The sequence below is a fragment of the Caretta caretta genome, chromosome 11 (genome assembly GCF_965140235.1).
Source record: "Caretta caretta isolate rCarCar2 chromosome 11, rCarCar1.hap1, whole genome shotgun sequence".
Taxonomy (NCBI): Eukaryota; Metazoa; Chordata; order Testudines; family Cheloniidae; genus Caretta; species Caretta caretta.
This window is the reverse complement of record NC_134216.1, coordinates 46,072,127-46,095,391: the sequence shown is the minus strand read 5'-3', so window position 1 is coordinate 46,095,391 and position 23,265 is coordinate 46,072,127. Positions and strand designations below refer to the sequence as shown.

Genomic DNA, 23,265 nt, shown 5'->3' with positions numbered 1-23,265 from the left:
CTGTAGAATTCTGCTGCAAAAACATACGGAATGATAGCATGGTACATAATTCTGTTAATAGTAATAGCATTTCAAATAAAGAATACCTCCACTCTCTGTATTTTAGGAAACATTTTCAAGTTGTTCAGCTTGTGAAATGTTAGTGTGTTGCCATTTTCACTGTTCTGCTTGGCAGCAATGTTAAAAAATGTGCAGGATGCCTTTCAGAAATTTCTGTGGGTGTCTTATTGAATAGAAAACAGATGAATGCTTTCCTTCCAACCTGTACATCTTTGTTTGTTTTACAGTTAGGAGGATTAATTTGTAGGAAACAGATTTACTTCATACAAGACAACCTTGTCTGCAGGAATATTATTGGCAGATTTTCCAGACATCTAAATAAATGTTGATAAAATGTTTCATTCACTGGGAATGTTATAAAACAGCCTCTGGTCTGCAGAAGCATTTTCTCATATGTGTTTGTGGCAAATTTAGATTCTCATGATTTAATTTGTTTAAAATACCCCACAAGATTTTCTAGCTTAAACTGTTCTTTCCTTCAGATCTGTCCTCTTATTAAAAACTATTTGTGGATCATTTATTGCATCGTCATTTTTGGTTTACCATGAAAATGTTTTAACTTTCTAAAGACACAAAATTATGTCTGGGTAATGTTTTTTAATGCTGACAGGATAGCTAAATTGTTTAGATTTTAACAGAATAGGTTTGATCTCTGTGTCCATGCTACAATACTAAAAGCACTTGCCATTTCAAAATAATTTGGTCCCATCTTTTTATCACTGCAGTTTCTTTAACTGTACTTATGTTTTCCTTGACATTCATAATGCGCAGACTTCTGTGCTAAACTGTCCAAGATTGTGCACAGTGACTGATCATTTCAGATCTTTGCTTCTGTGTTACTGTGTATTCAAACCCTGCCATGACAATATTTACATTATTGCAAGGAAATATATTTTGTGGAAATTTTAATACAGTTGTCAAAAGTCTGAGAGAACAGAGGGAGCACTGGAAAGTCTGCTTTTACCTTTTCTCTGTTCTTTCATGTCTAGATAGGTTTAACAAAGATGCATTAGATTCTTTCAGAATTTAAAATATGCCATCCTTTAGTGTGTGTGCCACCTTCAGGATATTCAGTTCAATATCACTGGTCATAATTCTCTTGCACTGCAGTTGTAGTAACAGTAAACAATATTCATGTATATGTATACATACATGTTGAAAATGACTGAACTTGATTCAAGTCATTAGTAGTTTTAGGAATTTCACCCTTGCTATCTGTTATAATTTCAATTATGCTGAGAGAAGAGGTGTTCGACACCTAACATAGACTAAAGATCATAGCATTTCATATCTTCAGGATCATAAGATTTATCAGTGTATGTATAGTACAAGAAAATTACTGAAATAAATTACTTAGTTATTTTCCTAGATAATCAAGATTTTCAGGGCCAGATTTTTAAAGACTCATATGCAGCCATTATGCAAACTGAGTAGTTGTACTTATAAATATGTTGGTCGAGAGGCAGTTACCCAACTGCATGTGTAACCCACATATCTCCTGGGTGTGGTGTTCTGTCCCCTCTAATGGCACCAAGACTACTTAGAGGTTAATGAGCCTTAACTAAGTGCTATATGGCTTTTAGTTCATACAGAAGAGGCTCATGCATTTAGCTCCAGAGGTCCCAGATTAGATCCTGCCCGCCTATGACCAGGGTCTATCTGTGTTACACATGCACAGATTTCCTGTCCCTTTGCTGACAGGTGTTCGCTTTTGTATGAGCATCTGCAAATTTGGCCCTTGGTTGCAAAAAAAATGTTTTTTCACTTTTATTTGCTGTACTACTAAAACTCTCCAAGTAAAGTTTAAGATTATCATATGCTGTAGTTTTAGTGAAAGTCAAAACATTTGGAAAATGATATTCAAATACTCTAATATTTCAAAGTGTAATCTCTTCTGAATAAATTCAGGAAAGATTCATCTTGAGCTCTTTCTATCCAATGCTATAATGAAGAAACAACAAAAAGTAATCATTTTGGAGGTTAAAACAGCTTAAACCTTCTGGAGGGGAGAAAGGTTACTACTTAACGTTCAGATGAAAGGCGTGTTTGTGAGTTCATCTGAGTCTTATATTCATACCTGGTTTAAAATGAGCCATGATGTACTGCAGTTTCTCTGGAACATTACATAAACGTCCTTGTTCTAAACCATGCAGTAGCTTGAAATATGCAAACAGAACTGAAAAGAACCTTGCAGCAACTTCTCTACAAGCAGGAAGCCTAATATTTACACAATAATCAATAAGGCCAGGGACACAGACAAGTAGTAACCTCTTCTAGAAAACTTGGTTTAACTGGTAAAAGAAGCTAAGATCTTATTAAACAACAGCTTTCTTATATTAGCTAGAGATGGGTATAACCAGGGGATGGTTTTCTGCAAACTTTGTTGGCTGAGATTTTGAGTTGCGGAATCAAAACCAAGTGTTGTTCAGAAGCATGTTACGTTCTGTGGACTCGTAAAGTTTGTGGGACTGGGAGGTTCTGTTTTTTGATCAGTGCTCCCATTAACATGATCATAAACATTTAAAGATTATAACAGACCCAAGTCTACTATCAACAGCTTGCCTTCTTTTGGGTAAAATAGAATTGGAAGTTTGTTTCTACACCTTAACTCTTCTGCTTCTCACCAATGATTTGTCTTTACCTGATCTGTCCCTTTGTTCATCGGAATGCAGGGGCTGATGCTCTCCCTTCTAGCATTCCCCGGGGTTCAAGATGCCCAAAAGAGATGATGAGGGGCAGGGATAATGCTAGGCTGTGGTACTAACCACTGCTGAATAGTTATAATTGGGAGAGTCCTCTTCACAGTGCTCTCCCAGTCCAGTAAGGCTGCACATGATTCCCAGCACAGGCCAGTATCTATAAAGCACAGTTGAACCCTGAGCTTGTACAGTCTCTGTGATGGAAAAGACTCTACAGGCCTGATCCTGAGATGCAAGTACCATTGTAGTTGCGAAGAGTTGCAGATGCTTGGCACTATTCAGTATTGGGCTATATTTATTTTTAAAAGGAAAAAAATTAGTCTTATGTGCAATTGTAACAACACCACCACCCTCCTCCCCCATCCTGCATCACCATCAGAGTTTGAACCTTGGGTGTTTAGCATGTGCAGAACATACGGTTACTAAAGACAGAAGGCTTGTCTACACTTGCCATACTGCAGTGGTGCAGCTCCACCGGTGCAGTGCTGCTGTAGGGCTTAGTGAAGACACTACCTACGTTGACAGGAGAGCTTCTCCTGTCGACATAGATAGTCCAATTCCCCGAGAGGTGGTAGCTGTGTCAACGGGAAAAGCCCTCATTTTTCACACCCCTGAGTGACATGATTATACTGACATAAATTAGTAGTGTAGACCAAGCCTAACAACTTTAGCTAGTAGCTGGAGAAGGCTGTTTCTTAGGGGGAGGAAATGGGACATTAGATCCGATAAGTGGTTGGATAGGGAAGTTCAGCATGGCCTGGTTCCCCTCTCTCCCCCTCCACCCCCGAGTTGGAGCCTCCTGTACTGTATGGTGTGTCGTCCCCCCCGGGAGGGGGGGAAGACACGGACTGATGTGATGTGAGTCCAACGGGTGGTTGTGGGGAGTCAAGGTTAGTCAGTCTGTTTCTCTCTCTCTTTTCCCAGGATTTGGGAGAGTTCCTGCCCCTTTGGTGCCCTAGGTGTACTAGAAAGGACTGATAGGCTACCAGGACCAAGTGCTGCTACCAGGAGTTTATATACAGAGGTGTGGGAGGCCCAGTATGGCCTGGTCCAGTTCAGCCTGCCTCTTTCCCCCTGCCTTTTTTCACTACAGCTGCTCTGGCAGCTCATTGGGTTAGCATGTGCGGTGACTGTGGCATGAGCCTGGCCTAGGAATCAGTGATTTTTGACATAATGTTTTTCCAAGGAAAACGAGAGAAGGGAAATGACAGTTTAACACTTTTTACAACTTCGCCAACTTTAGCTGTATACAATTTCATGAATCAAAGTAAAAGCACCCTTGTAGCCTGAACAGATTTTCCCTTGCCAAATATCAAAGGCCTGATGTGAACAATGGAGGTTTGAGAGCTTCCCAAGGGAAAAGTCACCAGAATCTTTTCTAATGGAAAGTGTTAGGCAACCTAAATATGGGGTTGCTACCATAATTTTTTCTTCATTGTACTGCATATGTTCTTAAATTGATTTGTAACTATTCCTCTGTGTAAGTGTGTGTGTGTGTGTGTAAATGGAGGCACTAATGCTGCTCGGTTAAATGACTGAGAATTTTTTGAACACAAAACTTGTGACAAACTCATTTTTGCCAAACCTCATTCTCAGAAATGACCTAAACAATTTTAACTGAAAACTTCAATAAATAAAATAAAATTCAGCCTTAGGATTAGACATGGAAAGTTTCAGCCCAAAAGTTTGTTTTGCAAAGTTATAAGCAACTGAAAACAGGGTCTTCTAATGGAAAGTATTGCACAACCTTAACCATATAGGCATATACCACCTGTAATAAAGATACAAGCAAATGAACAAAGTTGAGGTTATTGTGTGAAACCTAACTGAATTCCCTAACTTTTTGTGATTGAAATCTCAACTGTGTCATAGTGTTTGTCAATAGTTATTACCATATAAGAAATGTGTCTTTGACACCCTGTTCCAAAGGTGATACTACCTGACCTTTGAAGCATACTCCATGAACACAGCCCCAGACATACACCCACCTTGCTCCAGATACTTTTTTTATATAACATGACTTTCAGTGATTTGAGAAACATGGAGTCCTGCATTGCAGTGATAAATGTGGTTATGTGACACCCACAAATGATTCAGCATCTCACCAGAAGTTACTAGATATTCTGGTGATCTTGAAGGCAAGGCACAATCAGCCAGTGAGGATTTTTCTTATACAGTGCTTCTATTTTGTATTGTTTGTACTTGACATCCTTCTTGTAAAGTCATACGGGTTTTGGAGTTTTGGAATAAATGTGTTCTTCTAAAGCTTTATTGTGCAATGAATTAAATATCTTAAGTGTTTGATTGTTTATGGACTTTTAAGTATTTTGATGGTAATTAAAAAGTGCTCTCTTTTTGAGGAAGTAGACATTTCAGCCATCACCCTTGATGAGTAATAAACATGTTTTTTTACATAATCTGGCATGTAATGATGTTCTTTCTAACTCAATAGGGAGCCTGAAGATGTAAATGTGTGAGAATAGAGAGACAGAGCTTTTCATTGAACTTTTCTACTTTGTAATTCTGTTCAGTGCGTAGAAACTACATTGATACAAGTTGTTGTTAAAAGCCAAGATATATAGATAAGCACTCAACAGAAAATATTAGTGCTAGAGTCCAACCCATCACAGTTGCATTGCTTCATCCCTGTTTGCTACAGCTTCATGTTCACAGCAACATTGCAGCAGGCAAGTAACTACAGTATATGTTGATCTATATTAAACTGTGATGTATTGTTCAGCTGTTCTCCTTCCCCTCCCCTTTACACAGAAGCTTCCAGGACTCTGAAAAAGCTAGAATACATCAAATACGTAATAGAAACCTCAGGGTGTATTTTAATTTAATATAATTGTGTTTTAATGATTGTTTCTGAGACATAACAAATAAAATTAAAAAAACAATTCCAGGCCCTGGGCCATCAAATTATTCCCAGAGAGCTATCCAAAAATGAATAATGGGACTGATTCGGAAAATGTGCTGCAAAGTAAGTAGTCTTTACTCACATGCATCAGTAAGGGATGAAGGACTGAACCTTGTGGATTTATATTGGTCCAACCCTTGCTCTGTTTTATGAATAATACACCAAGCCACTTGATCCTCTGTTTTGGGAAGATATTGTACTCTTCACTAATTATTTAAAATGCTGACAGTATGTAAAACCCATATTGTAGGCTCATTTTTTTGCATTTTTCTTTATGTTTGAGATGTCTTTGGAGTGTTTTGAAGTCGTTCAAAAAATAGCATTGCCATTACTGATGTCTGGGAGAAGTCCAGTCTTTCAACTACCTGCTACTTATTTATAGTGCTTATTTCCATAAATTAGTCACGGATATCTGTAACAGCCTTTAAGGGCTGAAGGCCTGTAGCTGGCCAGCCCCATACAGTTAGTCCTGCCTGCCTTCCACACCTGGGATGAGCTTAATGAGGACCAACTTGTATGGAAGAGCTAATTCCCCTCCAAGAACAGCAGGAAGCTGCAGAGAGGTGAGGAGAGAGTTAGGAAACTTTAGAGAGTGAAAAGCCCAAGCAGGGAAGATCCTGAGACCAGAGGAATTGCCTCAGATAGGAAGGCAGGTAAGACCCTGAGACACCAGGGGAGTTTGGGGTTCTGGCCAGGTGAAGGCTAATGGCAAGAATTTTGTTTATTTTTCAACTTTGTTAATAAACCAGACCCTAACGAGAGCTGAAGTTATTGGACTTGTAAAAATCTCTTTCTGAGTTTGAGTAACAAAGAGTGGAAAGTGAGATGAGGGGTCATTGGGACCCCTGCCCTGAGGCTGCAAGGGGGCTCCTGGAAGAAGGCTATGCATTGACCAGCTTCTAATTAGACTGCTTGTGGTAACAAGCAGTACAGTGTGCCTAGTAATATTTTGCAGGCTTGGGCCATGTATCATACTCAACTTTATGGGGTTGTCCTAATATTAAAACTGAGATGTCATTGTCTGTAGATTACTCACTCTGAGTTCACATTTACATTTTAATAAGTTTCCTAGGGAAAGTTGTATAGAGAAAATAAAACAAACTTTTTTTGCAGCTCATATTTCTGTTGATTCAAATCACAGTAAATACATTCTGATTTTTTCCATGAAATTCTACAGGCATGTATAACAGAAATTAGAGGAAAGTAGGATCTCTACTTGGAACATCATACTTTTTTGGTAATTCTCAAAATGTTTCTATAGCATTTTAATAGAAAATATGGAAGTCCTTTGATGGCTAAAAATTCCTTTTAATTTCTTGTGTACGTTAAAACAAAATTTTGTCACTTCGTAAATACAGTGACTGCTTCATATTTCAGACCAATAGAATTCAAACCCTGATAAAGTTGTTCAGTAAAATTTATTTCTACATAATTTACCTCACTTAAACTCTAGCTTCTTTCTTAGTATCTTTCTAAAGCCCCAAACACCCCCATGTCCATCATTCTGCACATAAAATAGAGAAGTTAAAGAAACCAGTTCAGCCTTCTAAAGATAGGGGTTCTAGTCTTTGATTCTCCTGCAGCTGCTTTACGCTGTATCATTGGTGCAAAGTGGCCCTAAAGGTGGTGTAGCTAACCATGGAAGGATCCCCCATGTAGGGTAATCCTCTGATGGCACAGAGTCAGCATTTTGGCTCCTTCACCATTCTTCCTGTGACAAGTAGGGGTTGTGGCTCAGACTTTCTTGTGTCCTGGCATTTCCTGCTGCAATGAGTGGGTATCGTAATTTAGAGCAACCTTTAGGCTACTTTGACGTTTGCCAGCAGACAGGCACAGTGACAGCCAGTACAGGAACAAAGTGGTTTAAGCCACATTTGCAGCCCCTCTCCTGACTTATGCTCTGTATTACTCAGCCTATTAGAACCAGTTTATTAATTAAAAGCAGCCATGTCTGAAAAAGGACTGCTGTACAAACAATATAAATAAGGCAAAGGTGGGTCTTATTTTGTCAACATTTCCCAATTTGGAGTTGCTGTATGTGAGACCTCAAAATGGGAAAGTAAATGAGCCTCTATTATTTAACCCTTTTCTAATACAGTTGTTTGTATAGGTAGCACATCTGTACATGGCTGAATTCTCATTCTAGGATGGCTCTTCTTTCATGTAAAAGATTTGGATCAAATAGATTTTTTTTTTTAATAATCTGTTGTCATCTGTTGTCATCAGTTTACTCTTGGATATGTGACTTCAGTAGATGCTAGTACCAAACACTGGCAGAAAGTAGACAAAGAATCAGAGAAACGATAACTTTGACAGACAGTATCTGAACATTTCACTACACACACCCTTCCTCATTACCTCACTGATCTGAAGGTTTCAGATTGATTACCTTCATAATTTTTTGTCCTCATTTAGATCCATCCCATATTTTGGTTCTGAAAAAATTAGAAATATTCCTGATATGTACATAGGTAATGAAACTTGCCCAGGGGTGGAAATGTTCTTGATTGTCTCCTGGAAGTAGACTCCAATAGCTTACTAGCTGGCATGTGAGGAAACAATCCCACAGCCAGTGCCTGAAATTATTCCAGTTGCCATGATGGGACACCATTGTAAGTCTGAAGGAAGTCTGACATGCTGCCTCTTCGACCCTTTAATAGTCAAACAACATGGCAGACTTTTCAGGCTGAAGCTATAGCATGCTAATATTTTTCATGCAGCAGCAGAGTCCTGTGGCTAAGATACGTGCTGTACTGATACGTAGAATGGACTTCCATCTTCAGTGATCCCTTGCAAGCCGCCTCTTTCTGCAAGAGTCAGTACTGGGAGGATTTAAGCATCATAGACTGCGCATTAAAATTCTGATGCCTCAGTCTCATGACAAGGATTATAATGAGAAAAGAAACTAGCACAACATGAATCCCTTTCTATGACAATAACTGTAATGAGGAGGGTATGGTAAAGTATGATCCATTCTTGTTACAGCTCTTTTAAAAGAAATCTCGTGGTTCTCCTCAGATGTTTTTGTGTGTGCATGTGTGAAAAACATTTTCAAAAGAGAATGATATTGTAAAAATACTAATTATCCATTGATGATGATGTCAATGAGTTTTTCATAAGATTTGTGGCTGCCTTTATTTCAGTGAAGTGCTTTTGCAAAGTAATCATTATGAACTGACATCAGAATGAAAAAAGTATGAAAGGGAATATTAATTGTAGTTTTAAAAAGGAAACTGGAAACATAAAGGCTGGGATTTGCAGACGGTCCTAAAGGAGTTAGGCATCTGGATTGCACTGAAAAATCAATGGAATTTGGGTGCTTAATTCCCTCAACTTCTTTAAAACCTTACCTGAAGTGTTATACCATGAATTTTGTATTGATTTATGTATTGCCATTTGTATGTTTCTTTAACAAAGTCAACCAGAAGAAGCTAAAAGGCAAACTATATACTTACTCTTCAGCAGGAATTTAAAATACCAACTGAATCTGTAGCTACATGCCTTTGGGGTGGAAATTGGGCCAATGTAAAGGTTTAATACCTTAACTGTGCTAGTAGTAAGGGTGATGGATCAATGAGTCATATTTTGAGCATAAAGAATGTAGTGTAGCACTCATTTAGTATACACGTATTTACATTCTGGCATAGGAGGGGATATATTGTAGCTGTAATGGAACCCTAGGGGCCACCAATGCCTATGTGGCATACACTTCCAGATTTCAAGGTTCTATCCTGGACTACGATTACTCTGGCTGAGGACTAAGTAAGGGACCCCTTTTCAATCTAACACTGCTCGTTTATCAACTTCCCATTGAACGGCACAGGTGGAAGAAACCCCACTCAAAAGACAGCACAGGAACACCTGCACAGCAGTAGGCTAAAGGGTCATCCATACGACTTTAAATTTCTTGTGAAAACTAGATGAAAATAAAAATATAACATTTAATATTTTAATGGTATTGTTTTGCTGTAAGACAGAAAAACCAAACATTATGTTGTAATCCATGGTACTGTACAATATGTGTAAATGCCTGCCAAATTTGAATGCAAGGCTCAGCTTCCTTTACTTCACAACTGAGCCAGGACATTTCGATAGTTTTACACTTTATTCAAAACTTCGTTCAACCTAGATTTTCTTCTATATTGACCTTAACAAGTAAACATTTGAAAGCAGCTTGAAAATCCAGCATTACTTAATAATACTGTTTGTGTTCACATGGTTTGCTGGGGCTAGAGATTTAATCAGATGCCATGGGTTTGGGAATGACTTATCAATGGATAGCTTTTTGTTTTCTGTTTTTGTTTTAAATGGGAGAAAACCCAGTCAGCTTGCTGCTGCTACCTTTAGCAGCCCTATTGTGGCTTCAGATACCACACAGTAAGGCTCCTGCCCAAATGTTGTCATGTCTTAGTTGAAAAGTAGATAGAAATATCTATATTGTTTCTAAAAATAGTTGTCCTATTCCCTGAAAAAGTCCACTGCCAACTCCCAAATTTGACAGGTGGCCACATAAGGGAAGAAATAAGGAATGTCCCAAACTGGGTTTGATGGGCAAAAGTTATGATCTCTTAACAAGCTTCTCATTAGAGTGTCATGCTCATAGCAAAATTACTCACAAATTGGGATTTAATGGAAAATTTATTTTTTCTTTTTGGAGGCTGGCTATTAAGTTTTTTTTTTTTAAGTATATAAGGAGGAAAGCCTCAAAAGAATGCCTAATAATAATAAAAAAATTAAACTCAGTATCTCCATTTATGTATTTATTTAAAATCTAACCAGACAGTTCTGTGTAGATGTACAAAATCTAAGAAAAAAATCTATAAATTCTATGTTTGGACTAATGTCCATAACTAAGGCCTTGTCTACACTACACAGTTTTGTGTGGTTTAAAAAAAAAAGTCGGCTTTTGTTGACAAAACAGTGGAGGTGTACACACTGAAATGCTCCTCCTGCCGATATAACTCCCCTGCTATGTTGACATAATAAAACTACCTCAACAAGAGGTGTAGGACTTATGCTGGTGTAGTTAGGGTGTTGCAGCATCTCTGTAGACACTGTGTTCCTTACATTGGCTGTTGACTGCTATTCTTTTCAATTTCAATTTTCAACTTCTGCCCAGTCTCCGTTCTAAGTCGGGCTGCCACCCATGCTAGCTCCCTGGAGTGGCCCACTCGGAGCACGGCAGCTGACAGGAGTCCGAGTGCAGATCTCACCACTGAATGTGAGAAGCCCCAGCTGTCTTCCCCCTCACTCCCAGCTAGGAGCGGGAAGTTGAAGAAGCCATGGGGGAGGGGCAGCTGGGCTCCCAGTGCGGAGCTGCATGGAGTTGAGAGCCCTGGCTCTCAGTCCGTCCCCGCCCCACTGTCCCTCTTCAGTCAGTTGAAGCACTCCTGGGGAGGGTGCGCATCACCAACAAAAGGGGAGTATTGTGGACATCAGCCACTGCGACAAGTAATGCAATGGCTGTAAGTCAACGTAACATAAGTCAACTTATCTTTGTAGTGTAGACGTAGCCTAAATTGGTGTGGCCTGGTCTACACTACAGAGTTAGGTTGATATAAGGCAGCTTACGCTGACCTAATTATGTCATGCAGCCTTGCTCCCACTGATCTATGTGCCCTACTAGATTGACATAAGAACTCCACCTCTGTGAGAGGCGTAGGGCTTATGTCAGTGTAGTTAGGGTGACACAATGTCCATGTAGACACTGTGGGTTACTTACATCGGGTGTTGCCTGCCATTCTTGTCAATTTCATGGCTCCAGCTAGAACCTAGCTGGCCCCCCGCCCCTGGCTCTCTGCTGGGCTGCTGCCTGGGCTCTCCACTTGGAGCCGGGCTGCCCACCTGGCTCCCCGCTCCTAGCCAGGCTCCGCCCACTCACCACAAGCTTCCTGAGCCCAGCTTCACTGAGGTTCCCAGCTGGGAGGGCTACCCAGCTCCTGGTGGGAAACCGAGAGCTGGGGGGCTGTCCTACTCCTGGTGGGGAGCTGCACTGAGCTGAGAGCCCGGGCTCTCAGCCCCCACAAATGGTCCCACTTAAGTTGGTGGAAGCACTCCTGGGGAGAACCATCGACAGAAGGAGGGCAGTGTGGACATGAACCACTGCAGTAATTTCTGCAGTGGCTGTAAGTTGGCATAACATAAGTCCACTTAAGTTTGTGTGTAGACATGCCCTGAGTCAGAGTAGGTTTCAGCACTGACTCTTTCCTTGGCCTCTTTGGCACTTCCTGGGCACAAGGTCTCTGTCTCTTACCCCTTTGTGGAATTGGGACTCTCAGTCCAGCTGATCTAGGCCCCTCAGTTGCTTGAGCACACCCTTTTCCTGAATTCCACCTTTGTGTATATTCTCTGGTTTACAGTTTGCTTCTTCAGGGACATGTTCTAAAACCAGTCACTCTTCTTTAGCTAGCACAAGAAATATACAGAGCTAGAAAAAACAATAACACCCATCTGCATTTTCCTACCTCAGTTTCCTCACTATTCTGGAGAGTTCTTTGGGTTTAGATCAGAGTCTGTTAGGGTGTCCAGGATCCCCCATCCTGTCTATGGCTTCTCCTCTGGATCATTGTATCTCTCTCATCCATAGAGTCAGTGCCCTTCTGGCTCTCTTTCTCAAGCTTCCTTTTCAAAGTGCCCGGTGAGAGCCCCTTTCTCTTATAAGATCCAGGCCCCTTTGGCAGATGACAAAGGGGATCAGCTTCAAGTGATCCAGTTCCCCCACCATGTGATCCTTTGCTTAGTTACCCACCCCCCTTGAGTTCAAACTGGAAAAAGTGGTTTCCCCTAGGTGGCAGCCTACTCTTTGTCCAAGGGGGCTTCCATTTGAATGGATGATCATTAAACTTGAACAACCTTCCTTTGTTAGACATGCAAGGAATTTCTCCTGCCACCACGTTTTGGGTTGTAGCTCAATATGGAGGCAAAACATAGCAGAAAAAGCAAACAAGCCTCTCATTCAGAATGAAGTTTGCAGTCTGATAGTGATACACATGGAGAATTCCCCAGTATCCAACAGAATTCATAAGCTGTACATAGATTTCCCCATGCCAACAAATAATGGGAGAAGAGAGAATGAGAAGCCAGTAAAGATAGGATAACCTGGTCATGTAACCATAAAAACATGCAAGCTAGAATTATTGAGAAAGTGAAAGGCAGGAGAATGATCACCAGTGTTTAAGACAGTAGAGAGCTCATGAGGGGTAAGAAGAGAGAATTACTCCTTTGACTGAGCTAGGAAATGATCCTTTGTATCCTGGGTTAGGGTGTTTTTCATGGAGTAGACAGGGCAGACACCAGTTTGGTGGGGGATCAAAGAGTTAGAGGAAAGGTAGCCTAGCCAACAACTTTCTACTAGCATTACTATAATTTATGCAAGATGATGCATTTAAAATACTTTTTAAGAGTCATTTGCAATACTTTCTACTGAACGTTTAATTTTCTTTTAATATTTAAATATTTTCATTCACTCTAAATTATTAGGACCAAGTCCACTTGAAACGTTTACATTGATTTCCATGAGACAAGAAGCTAGCCTTAAATGTATTTCAGCAGTACAGTAATTGCTGACTCTTCAGTCAGTATTCCCACTATAAATCAGTACTTCTGTATCAGTAGCCTAATGCACTGCTATGCAAGGAATCAATTAGACCTGTAAGAGTGAATCTCAGCTGAAAAAGTGTTACGTGACTAGCTTGGTCACTTGCTCTATTCTCTTTTCACACTGCTGAGGTTAGTGGAGTTAATCCTGATCTACACTAATGAATGTGAGATGAGAATTAGTCCCATGGTGTTTTCAAACAAAAACATGAGGAAATTTACGAACAGTGTAATCTGTCACAAATGAAAAAAAATCTAGGTTTATGCATCCTGGAAAGCTGTAGCATTAATTTTGAATCCCAAGTTCTCTAGAATGATTCAGAAATCCATATGAGATCCTAGAGGACTGGTTTTAGGATTTAGAGTTCTGATTTACCTGAAAGATGTTTAAAATGTCATGAAGACACAGTTCATGTGATTCTACATGTGAGGAGATTCAAGAGCATACATTAATTCTTCCAGGGTCATTTGCAATTTGTGCTCAGTAAACTGGTTCAAGATCTATCTGTTTCAGACAGTAGCATATAGTTAATTTAAAACTTTTATTAAGGCCGCCTATTGTGGAACAATAAATCAACTTTTCAGGGCCACCCACACAAAAGTGGAGGGCATATAAACCTCAAGATGAGCACTTCTTAGAGGACGAGAGATTACTGTTCAAGGTGGCTCTGAGCTCCTTAAACACCTAGAGACGTACATTTAAAGAGCTTTAATATTACAGTGATTGGCATATAATAAATGCTGGAATCATAATTAATATTAATAGTGTCTGATCCACTATGGAAGTGAAGTGGATGTCAGCAGAAGTTGTGTGTTGATCAAAGATAGTACTGTATATAGCCTTCTGTTTAGTACACCTCTGAGAAATTCTTAGAGTAGATTGGATGTCCCTGGATTAACTGCAGTTGGCTCATTTACCAGCTTTAAATTAAGACCACTTAAAAGTACACAGTACCTTTGCACATCCCTATTTCCCATACATTTAAATAGGAGTTGCATCTTGAGTCCTGTGTTGCACAATGGGACTGCTGAGAAGTATCCATTCACGTTATTTATAATTATGGAGAAAATGAAACAATAATGGATATTTCTGTAAATGTTTTTGAAGTTATAGGAAAATATAAGCTATATCACAATCATAGAGGTTAAAGGTCTTTTTCCACCTCTGTCATCTGGGCCATCCCCCTGCAAAATACAGGAAAATGTACTGCAGGCAACTGTCTAGTGTTTTATCCAATATTGTTTTAAAAGTCCCAAGGCATGGGGCTTCCATCAGCTTCACTAGGGAGACTATCCTATGGCCTATAAACTCTTACTGTTGGGATATTTTTCATAATATTCATCCTAATTTATCCTTTTCTTTGTTTCATCCCATTACATTGGGGTATAGGGAAGAGTATCTTAGCACTGTTTACAGTAGTATGCGCTGTGTAAGTGTTTTCAGTATTGGGTTTAAGAGTTTAACCAAATAGTAAGACAACATTGAAACAAAGCATTTTTTAAAAAAACACTAGAACTTACCTTATAACAACTTTTGAGTCCCTGCTTCCCTCTACAGTTGAGCTATACTCTCTGAATCCTACTCTTTATTACTAGGTTGTACAGATGGCATTTTGCCATTTGGTTGTTAATTATTCTTTTATGTTTAATAAGCTTAGATTTATTTTTAGTGATTTACTTTTCTTTGTAAAGATGTGATGATTTAGAATACCTTCTCTAGGGTGATAAAGTTTTTCTTGAAGCAGAAGGGTTATTTTTAGTATCTGAGAAGGGTGTCTGTTTACTGTTTTAGCTGACTGCTCCAGCAGGGTCATTAATAACAGTATCATTTTACTTTTTGAGTCCCTGTTTAGGTACAGTCATTAATAGCGGTATTAGTTATTGAAACAGATATGATCTTTTTATTTCTTAGTAGTAGGTTTTTTCCTAGCCAGGAATCTGGTTAAATTCCAACTAAAGGTGTATTATGGTAGTTACTCAGTTTCACTCTAGATTTAAAGAGCTGGCAATAGATTTAAAAAAATTAAAGTAACATTACAGAGTTTAGATAGCGCTTTGACTTAAAAGTAAATGAGCAGCTTTTGGAGAAGAGGTAAGGAAAGACTGGGTTGCTAGAAGAATAGACAAAATACAAATAGTAGAGACTTCTAATATTTGATCTACATAGCTAAGATTCGTGTAAGCATCTGTCCCTGGCTGTGTCAACAAACCTAGGGATCTATTTTCCTTAGTTGGAGGGGCGGTTATAGGAATCAGAAACTATATTATGTGTTTGTAGTGGATACTTAGAGAGCTGCAGCAATGCATACAGTCCAACTAAAACTAAGATCTGGGCCACTGTCTTTGCCTTTAAAAATAAAACCAAACCAAAGAACTTTCTCAGAGAAAATCCTTTAGGTTTTGCTGGAAGTCCAAATGGTAGTGATGAACTCTAGTAATTTAGAGCAAAGAAAAGGTAGTGTTTACAACAGAACCTTTGTTTAGTGTTTAATAGCTGAATATTTTGAGGCATCTGACATATAATATCTTGTAAATATTGCATTTACAAAGACAAATCAGACAGAACTGGAACCTTTTGATCAAATTAGCTCACCAAGAAAATAAAAGATAATGTTAGGTCCTTTATTATTTTCTTTATACAGTGTTTACTGAGGAAATAGATGAGTTCTTGTTACCTAACACTTGAAGTGATTATTCAAACAGGCAACAAACTTGTGAGGAATGGTGGGAACCATTCAAGGAAGAATCAGAGTTGTGGAATTAGAGCTGTTGCAATTACAGTGTATAGTTAGAGCTGTACTCAGCTCTGCCATACTCCTCACACTGCCTTTGCCCTGAACTGCAGACTAGCTACTTGATGACAAATCTGTAAAGGGAAAGGCTTCCAGTACTCTGCACTTATGGAATAGGATAATTTTGTGACTCACTAAGGTGCAACTGGCTAAGCTAGTGTAGCCAAGATAATAAAGAAGTCTACTTGTGCCTGCGTGTTGCTGTGAATTGCTAGAGTCTTTCTCTGTGCATGGTTCTTCACCTCTGTAACCTGATCTGGACCATTCTAACAAATTATATGCTTGTCCTTTATTTGCACTATACCTTATATCCTCTCTTTTTTTATTTGGGCCTGTTTTATTTGAATTTCTTTCAGCTCTAAGTTTGATAAGAGTGGTAGTCCCCTAGACTGACAATTGAAAGACCTTCAATTGTCAATCTCCAACCTAAAATTAAACTGTTGACTATTTTATTTTTGGTACCATCTAGAATTTTTTCAATTTAGACTGTTTCTCCTCTCTCATCCCTTTGTGAAATAACCCCACCTCCTTGTTGGTCCAGTATTCTCTTTGTGAATATTGATTTAATCTCAACCCTCCCTCATTGCTGGACCATTTTACTTCCTCGCCACCTGTACTTACTTTCACAAAATGTGGTTAGAGAGTGATTCTTCTCTCCTGGGATAGGAGGCGTTCCAAACACAACTGGCCAAGGAACTGAGCAGAATTGAGCTGAAGCCTTGAGCCAGATGAACTCCATCCTTTCAACCCCACGTAGTTGTAGGTGGGTTGTCCTTCCTCCTATCCCCTTTGTATTTCTTCAGATAGTGGGGAGATAGAAGATAAGATGCTACATCTTTGTTCCTGAGAATGGGAAAAAGTACCCTGAGGGCTAATCCATAAATTTGCTTCATATAGACCTAAGGGATTATGTGGAAGATGCACTGAGTTTATGCTGCACCCCCCCTCTTTACAGAGTTGGCTTTCTCTTCTGCTGATTATCTTCTGGGGAGAATGAATAGGCTGCAAACCTCCAAAAAGGCTTTCCTTGTTTGGATAGGTCCAAAATAGGACCTGCTTAGGAGGAATGGTGATTGGAGTAATAGAAGTACTTAGGGAGCTCATTTGGAATAGGATCTTTTTTCTTTTGGTCAAGTTACTCTTTTTTTGCTTTTCCCTATCTTGATCTTGCTGTTGTTTCTGTCGTCTGCATCCTGTACCTATTGCCTCAGCAGCAGAACTACAGGTGTATGTTTCTGAAATGCTGTAATGAAAATATTTTGGTAGCACAATTCAAGAAGAGATGCAATTCTCCACCTCCCCTCCAGGAAGTCACCTTCTTCCCCTGCCACTCCCACCTACTCAAAGAAAGAAAGAAAATGGAGAAAGAAAGAGAAAGAAAGAAAGAGAAATGGGAAAGTACTTGTTCATAATAACAAAAAGGCGTTTGTTTAAAAAGTTGTTTCTACCCAGAAATGCCTCTGTATGGAACAGCAAATGTATGAAACCATAGGCGTTGTGTGTTTTAAAATAAAAGGTAGGTATATAATGATCTCCAGCTATGGTGACAGAAGACTTCAAATATGAGAAGCAGACTATGGAAAGCTCTGAACCAGGCAGACTTTTTCTGTTAATATTCTGAGGGTTTTGTTCATTAATATTTAACTTCTGCATGTCTACGGTATCATCAGTTCAAACACTTCACATTATTCAGTTGAAAAGCATGAACTAAGTGAAGCAGGCCAAAGGAATCTCTCTATTTTCCAGCCATTGATGTATTGGGGCCACTTGGTGGTACTGTAGAGATACGTGTTTGAGGGTTTGTTTCAGGGCTGCCACTTGAAATAATAAAGGAGCAAAGTCTATTAGACTTGCATCAAGAAGATCCTTTCTATTAAACACACATATTACACAGAAGCAGGTACTGTGTCAATATGAAGATACCTGAGTAAATCCATAAGAATTAGTTTTGACAGCCTTTTGCTGCACCTGGTGTGGTCACTGCATCACTGGTGTGACAACAGCAGACCCAGGCTGTTTTCTTGCAATTTGTACAGGCTGAAGTGCTGAGGGAGCCCAGCTGGGGAAAGGCTGGAGGGAAAGAGACTGCAGGGAGCAAGAAGGCTCCTACAAGGCCCTAAATGAGGAGGGATGAAAGTTGCCGAGGAAGGGAGACCTGAGAGACCCTAAATAACTAGGGAAGAAATTGGGAGACCCAGAAAAGAAGAGAAGAGGTGAGGTAGGAAGTGGCCCAGGAAAAACTGCAATACAGGTAGAGGATTTGCCCTAGTTGTGCAGTACAGGGCCCTGGGCTGGAACACAGAGTCGAGGGTGTGACTGCTACCCCTACAAAATCCCCAAAGAAGGGGCATACGCTTCTTTCATGAGGTTAGCTGAGCTGAGGAAGTGGGCTGCAGACTGAATGTGACCTGGCTGAAGAAGAGCACCAGAGAGGATGGAAGCTTTTTGTTTCTGTTGGACAGTTTTGAACTTTAGTTTGGACGGGTGTAACCCTGGAAAGGATGGACTAAAGACTGACCTGGCCAGAGGACCGAGTTACCTAACAGAGAAATCATCATGCTGCTGGAGTGACTGTCAACAGGGGGCACTAGCCCAGTGAGAAGCTGCTGTGGTGTGCCTGGCCACAAAGTGGTGTGTGTAGTGGTGAGTGAACTCTGTTACATACCTGTAACATTTGACAGCAAAGTGGCTAAATGACCAATAATATTAATATTACTTATACTGAAATTATACTGAAGGCATGACCTTCTCATAAACAAACTAGGGAAATACAACCTAAATGGAGCTACTATAAGACGGTGCATAACTGGTTGGAAAACTGTTATCAGTGGGTCACAGTCAAACTGGAAGGGCATATCAAGTGGGGTCCCACAGGCATCAGTTCTGGATCTGGTTCTGTTCATTGTCTTTATCAGTGATTTAGACAATGCCACAGATCTGGACAAACTGGAGAAATGATCTGAAGTAAATAAGATGAAATTCAATAAGGACAAATGCAAAGTACTCCACTTAGGAAGGAACAATCAGTTGCACACATACAAAATGGGAAATGACTGCCTAGGAAGGAGGACTGTGGAAAGGGATCTACAGGTCAGAGTGGATCACAAGCTAAATGAGAGTCAACAGTGTAACAATATTGCCAAAAAAAAACACGGGGGGGGGGGATATTCTGGGATATATTAGCAGGAGTGTTGTAAGCAAGACCCGAGAAGTAATTCTTCCGCTCTACTCCGTGCTGATTAGGCCTCAAGGGGAGTATTGTGTCTAGTTCTGGGTGCCACATTTCAGGAAAGATGTGGACAAATTGGAGAAAGTCCAGAGGAGAGCAACAAAAATTATTAAAGGTCTAGAAAACATAATTTATGAGGGAAGACTGGAAAAAATTGAGTTTGTTTAGTCTGGAGAAGAGACGACTGAGAGGGGACCTAACAGTTTTTAAGTACATAAAAGGTGATTACAAGGAGGAGGGAGGAAAAAAATGTTCTCTTAAACCTCTGAGGATAGGACAAGACGGAATGGGCTTAAATTGCAGCAAGGGTGGTTTAGGTTGTAAATTAGGAAATACTTTAACTATCTGGGGTGGTTAAGCACTGGAATAAATTACCTAGGGAGGTTGTGGAATTTCCATCATTGGAGTTTTTAAGAGGAAGTTAGATAAACACCTGCCAGGGATGGTCTAGATAATATTTAGTCCTGACTTGAGTGCAGGGGACTGGACTAAAGACCTCTTGAGGTCCCTTCTAGTCCTATGGATTCTGTGATTTATTACTGAAGTTTTCCTCTCTTAAAGATATGCCTAGCTTTTTTATTATCACCGTAGCAGTCCAACATTACAGAATGGGGTGTTGCATGAGATCAGCTATGTGCTAATAATCCCAGCATATAACATGAGGTGACTAAAAAATTGGACCAGTCTTTGAGGACCATATTGTAATAAGTTTATGAATGGTTTATGTATCACTGTGGGCCGGGGACTGTGTGCAGCTCCAATGGGGAACCAAAAAAGTGTTGGGTGATTCAGGTAAATCACTTAGGTTGTAAACCCCTCCAGAGAGGTGCCAACCCAGGGATACTTGCATATATTGGTTGAGACTGAGTATTCCAGAGACCAACAGAAAAAGAGAGAACATTTAATATAAAAGGCTGATTTTAAACTATTCAGATCCAGCAAATGTCCTAAGGGGGGCCCCTACCTTTGCAGCAGGTTTGGAAAGACTTTAGCCTACCAGAGCCTCCTAAGACTGATGAGGAGTACTTGTGGCACCTTAGAGACTAACCAATTTATTTGAGCATGAGCTTTCGTGAGCTGTGGCTCACGAAAGCTCATGCTCAAATAAATTGGTTAGTCTCTAAGGTGCCACAAGTACTCCTTTTCTTTTTGCAAATACAGACTAACACGGCTGTTCCTCTGAAACCTAAGACTGATGGTTTGTTTACTGAGTGTTTCAATCTGTTTATTGGTTTTTTTCTGTAATGCTTTTACCTTAAGAATTAGTGTACTTGCTTAGAAGGACCTGTGTGGTAACTGCTGGCAATACGCTGTTCATAGCCCTTGGAGAGAGAGCACAGTGCAGGCCCTGGCCATTAGGCAAGCTGGTTTGCTGGGGATATCAGTGTAAAGTAGGGAGCTGTGCAGCCTTAAAACCCCTGGTCAGAAGGCAGTGGGATAAGGGTCCCTGCCCAGAGACAGGTGACAGCTGGAATCCTGAGACTCCTGGAGTAGACCATAGAAGGAGAAATATAGGTGCAGTTACCCTGAAACTGTGACATCTCCAATGCAACTTTTTACGTGGATTGTAAGGTCTGTGGGACAGGAGCTGTCATTTCATTGTGTGCGTGCACAGCATTTAGCACAGTAGGGTCCTTATCGCTAATCAGGGCCTCTAGGTGCTAGCACAATACAAATATTAATAATCCTGTTCCATTAGACTTCTAACATTAACCAGCAATAAAGGCTAAAGATGGAAAAAGGCCCTCTGTTCTATTAAAGCTTGCCACATTTGTCAGCCTGTTCATACAATTATTTGAGGTGGCTATAAGGGTTTGAAGTTTGTGTTCATTCAGGACTTATTGAGGGGGTTGAGGGGGGCAGCTCTACACATTTTGGGCTTGAAGCTACAAGGTGCTGAGCTTCCTGAAAAGTGTGAATGCCTCCATTCTTATTGACTGCAAGGGACATGCATGTGCATAACTTTGAGCATGTGAGAGAACGGATTGCATTGGGAGCTGACTGAGGGCATTCAGCACCTTGGAGGACTGAGCCCTTAGTGAGTAGATTATGTACTTTGTAGAAAGGCTTGTGTTGAAGACAGTGTGGAGCTGCACTGCCCTAATGGGAGCTTAGAGAAGAACAGTGTCTCCACCGGCCCTCACCTGAAGAGGGGAAAAGTGCAATTTGTATCACTCATTTGGATAATACAGCATGCTCCCTTCTCTTTGATTGATAATCACTCTGTATTTGTTGGAAGGATGGAGCCATTGACCTGTCTCCTCCCTTCCTTGTTTGAGGACATTTGTACCCTGAAGCCTGTAGGAGGGAAGGTAACCTGTGCTCCCCTGAGTGCAGGGACTGCTATTGCACAAGGAAGGGAAAGGCTCCTCCCACGTCCTTTACATTTGCAAAGGGACAGGGCACAATTTAGCCCTCGCTATTTTACTGTCAGTCTCAGAATGTCCAATATGAGGAATCACAAGCCAGTATTAAAGAAGTGAAGTGAAGCTTTGTTTCAAAAGTTTAATATATTATAATTTCAGATTAATCTGGACTGTGTGCTAACACAGTGAGTAGCATCCCCTACTACAGAAGCAGCATTTCTTATGAAGGAAAATCACTATTCAGCTGTTCTTTTGTCTCCATGACAACAGTAAGAGTCTAACAACAAAAGAATAGCCACAGATGCTGTCAGCTAAAAAATCTTAAATGTTCAAGTGATTGTTGATAGCAACGAAATGGATGCCAGGACAGGGTCACTTACAGACAATAATAGGCATTGCACCTATCACTGAGGTATCATATGTGACATTTCTTAAGTAGAATACATGTCACTGGATAAGGCTGATGCAACTGGCAGTTTTAATAAATTATCTATGATGCACTGTTTTTTTATATTCAACAGGAAACTGCCGTTCAGCTTCTGTAATAGAACAGATTACACACAAAAATGAAGAGCTCCTTGTACACACATTATATGAGACTACTAGAATAGATCTTAAGCTACCCTCTCAGTTTTCTAATGTGATAGAAAGCAGGGCCACAATCAGGAAAGCAGGGTCGGCTCCTAAAGAGGGAGAATAGAAATTGTAAAAGCTTTACATGTAGGCGGAATGTTGTTTTGAAAAAAGCATTTAAAAAGAAAAAAAAAAACTTTTCCTTTTAAAATGTGACTTTACAATGAGCTTTTGACCTTAACCCATTGGTTCCAGAAGCTAGAATGCTTTCTTGACTACTACTGCTACAAACCATTCAAATGCTCTGGGACACAGCATTATGAAAATCAGACAGTGAATGCCATTGGGTTAGCAGTGGAAACCTATGATGAGACAAGAGCCCTTCCATGGTGAATATTTCTTGCTAAACCAGAAAGATTTGGAATTAGGAGTAGGTTTTATGTAGTTGAGGTGCAGGCAAATTGGAACAAAAATTCCTAACCAAAATCAGTGATAGAGGGACTAGTGAAAGAAAATTTGTATAATTGAGTTTGATCATTTGTGTCCAACACTTGCAAAATCCAGTTGCCGGTTTTGAAAATTAGAATTCAGAGATAGCATGTGCTGTGGCAGAAATGCTACCTTTTAATATAGGATTAGGCTACTGCAACACTTTGAAATCATTTGGGAACTTAACTTGAACTAGAGTTTCAGAGTAACAGCCGTGTTAGTCTGTATTCGCCGACTTGATTATGTAAAGAGTTGTCACTTTGGATGGGCTAGCACCAGCAGGAGAGTGAATTTGTGTGGGGGGGTGGAGGGTGAGAAAACCTGGATTTGTGCTGGAAATGGCCCACCTGATGATCACTTTAGATAAGCTATTACCAGCAGGACAGTGGGGTGGGAGGAGGTATTGTTTCATGATCTCTGTGTGTATATAAAGTCTGCTGCAGTTTCCACGGTATACATCTGATGAAGTGAGCTGTAGCTCACGAAAGCTCATGCTCAAATAAATTGGTTAGTCTCTAAGGTGCTACAAGTACTCCTTTTC

General features: G+C 40.1%; 1 protein-coding gene across 5 annotated transcripts in view; it reads left to right on the top strand.

Annotated features, from left to right (window-relative positions):
• The window catches only part of ZNF385B (zinc finger protein 385B), a 311,286-nt gene that overhangs the window by 153,797 nt on the left and 134,224 nt on the right, over nucleotides 1–23,265 (top strand). The window lies entirely within an intron of this gene.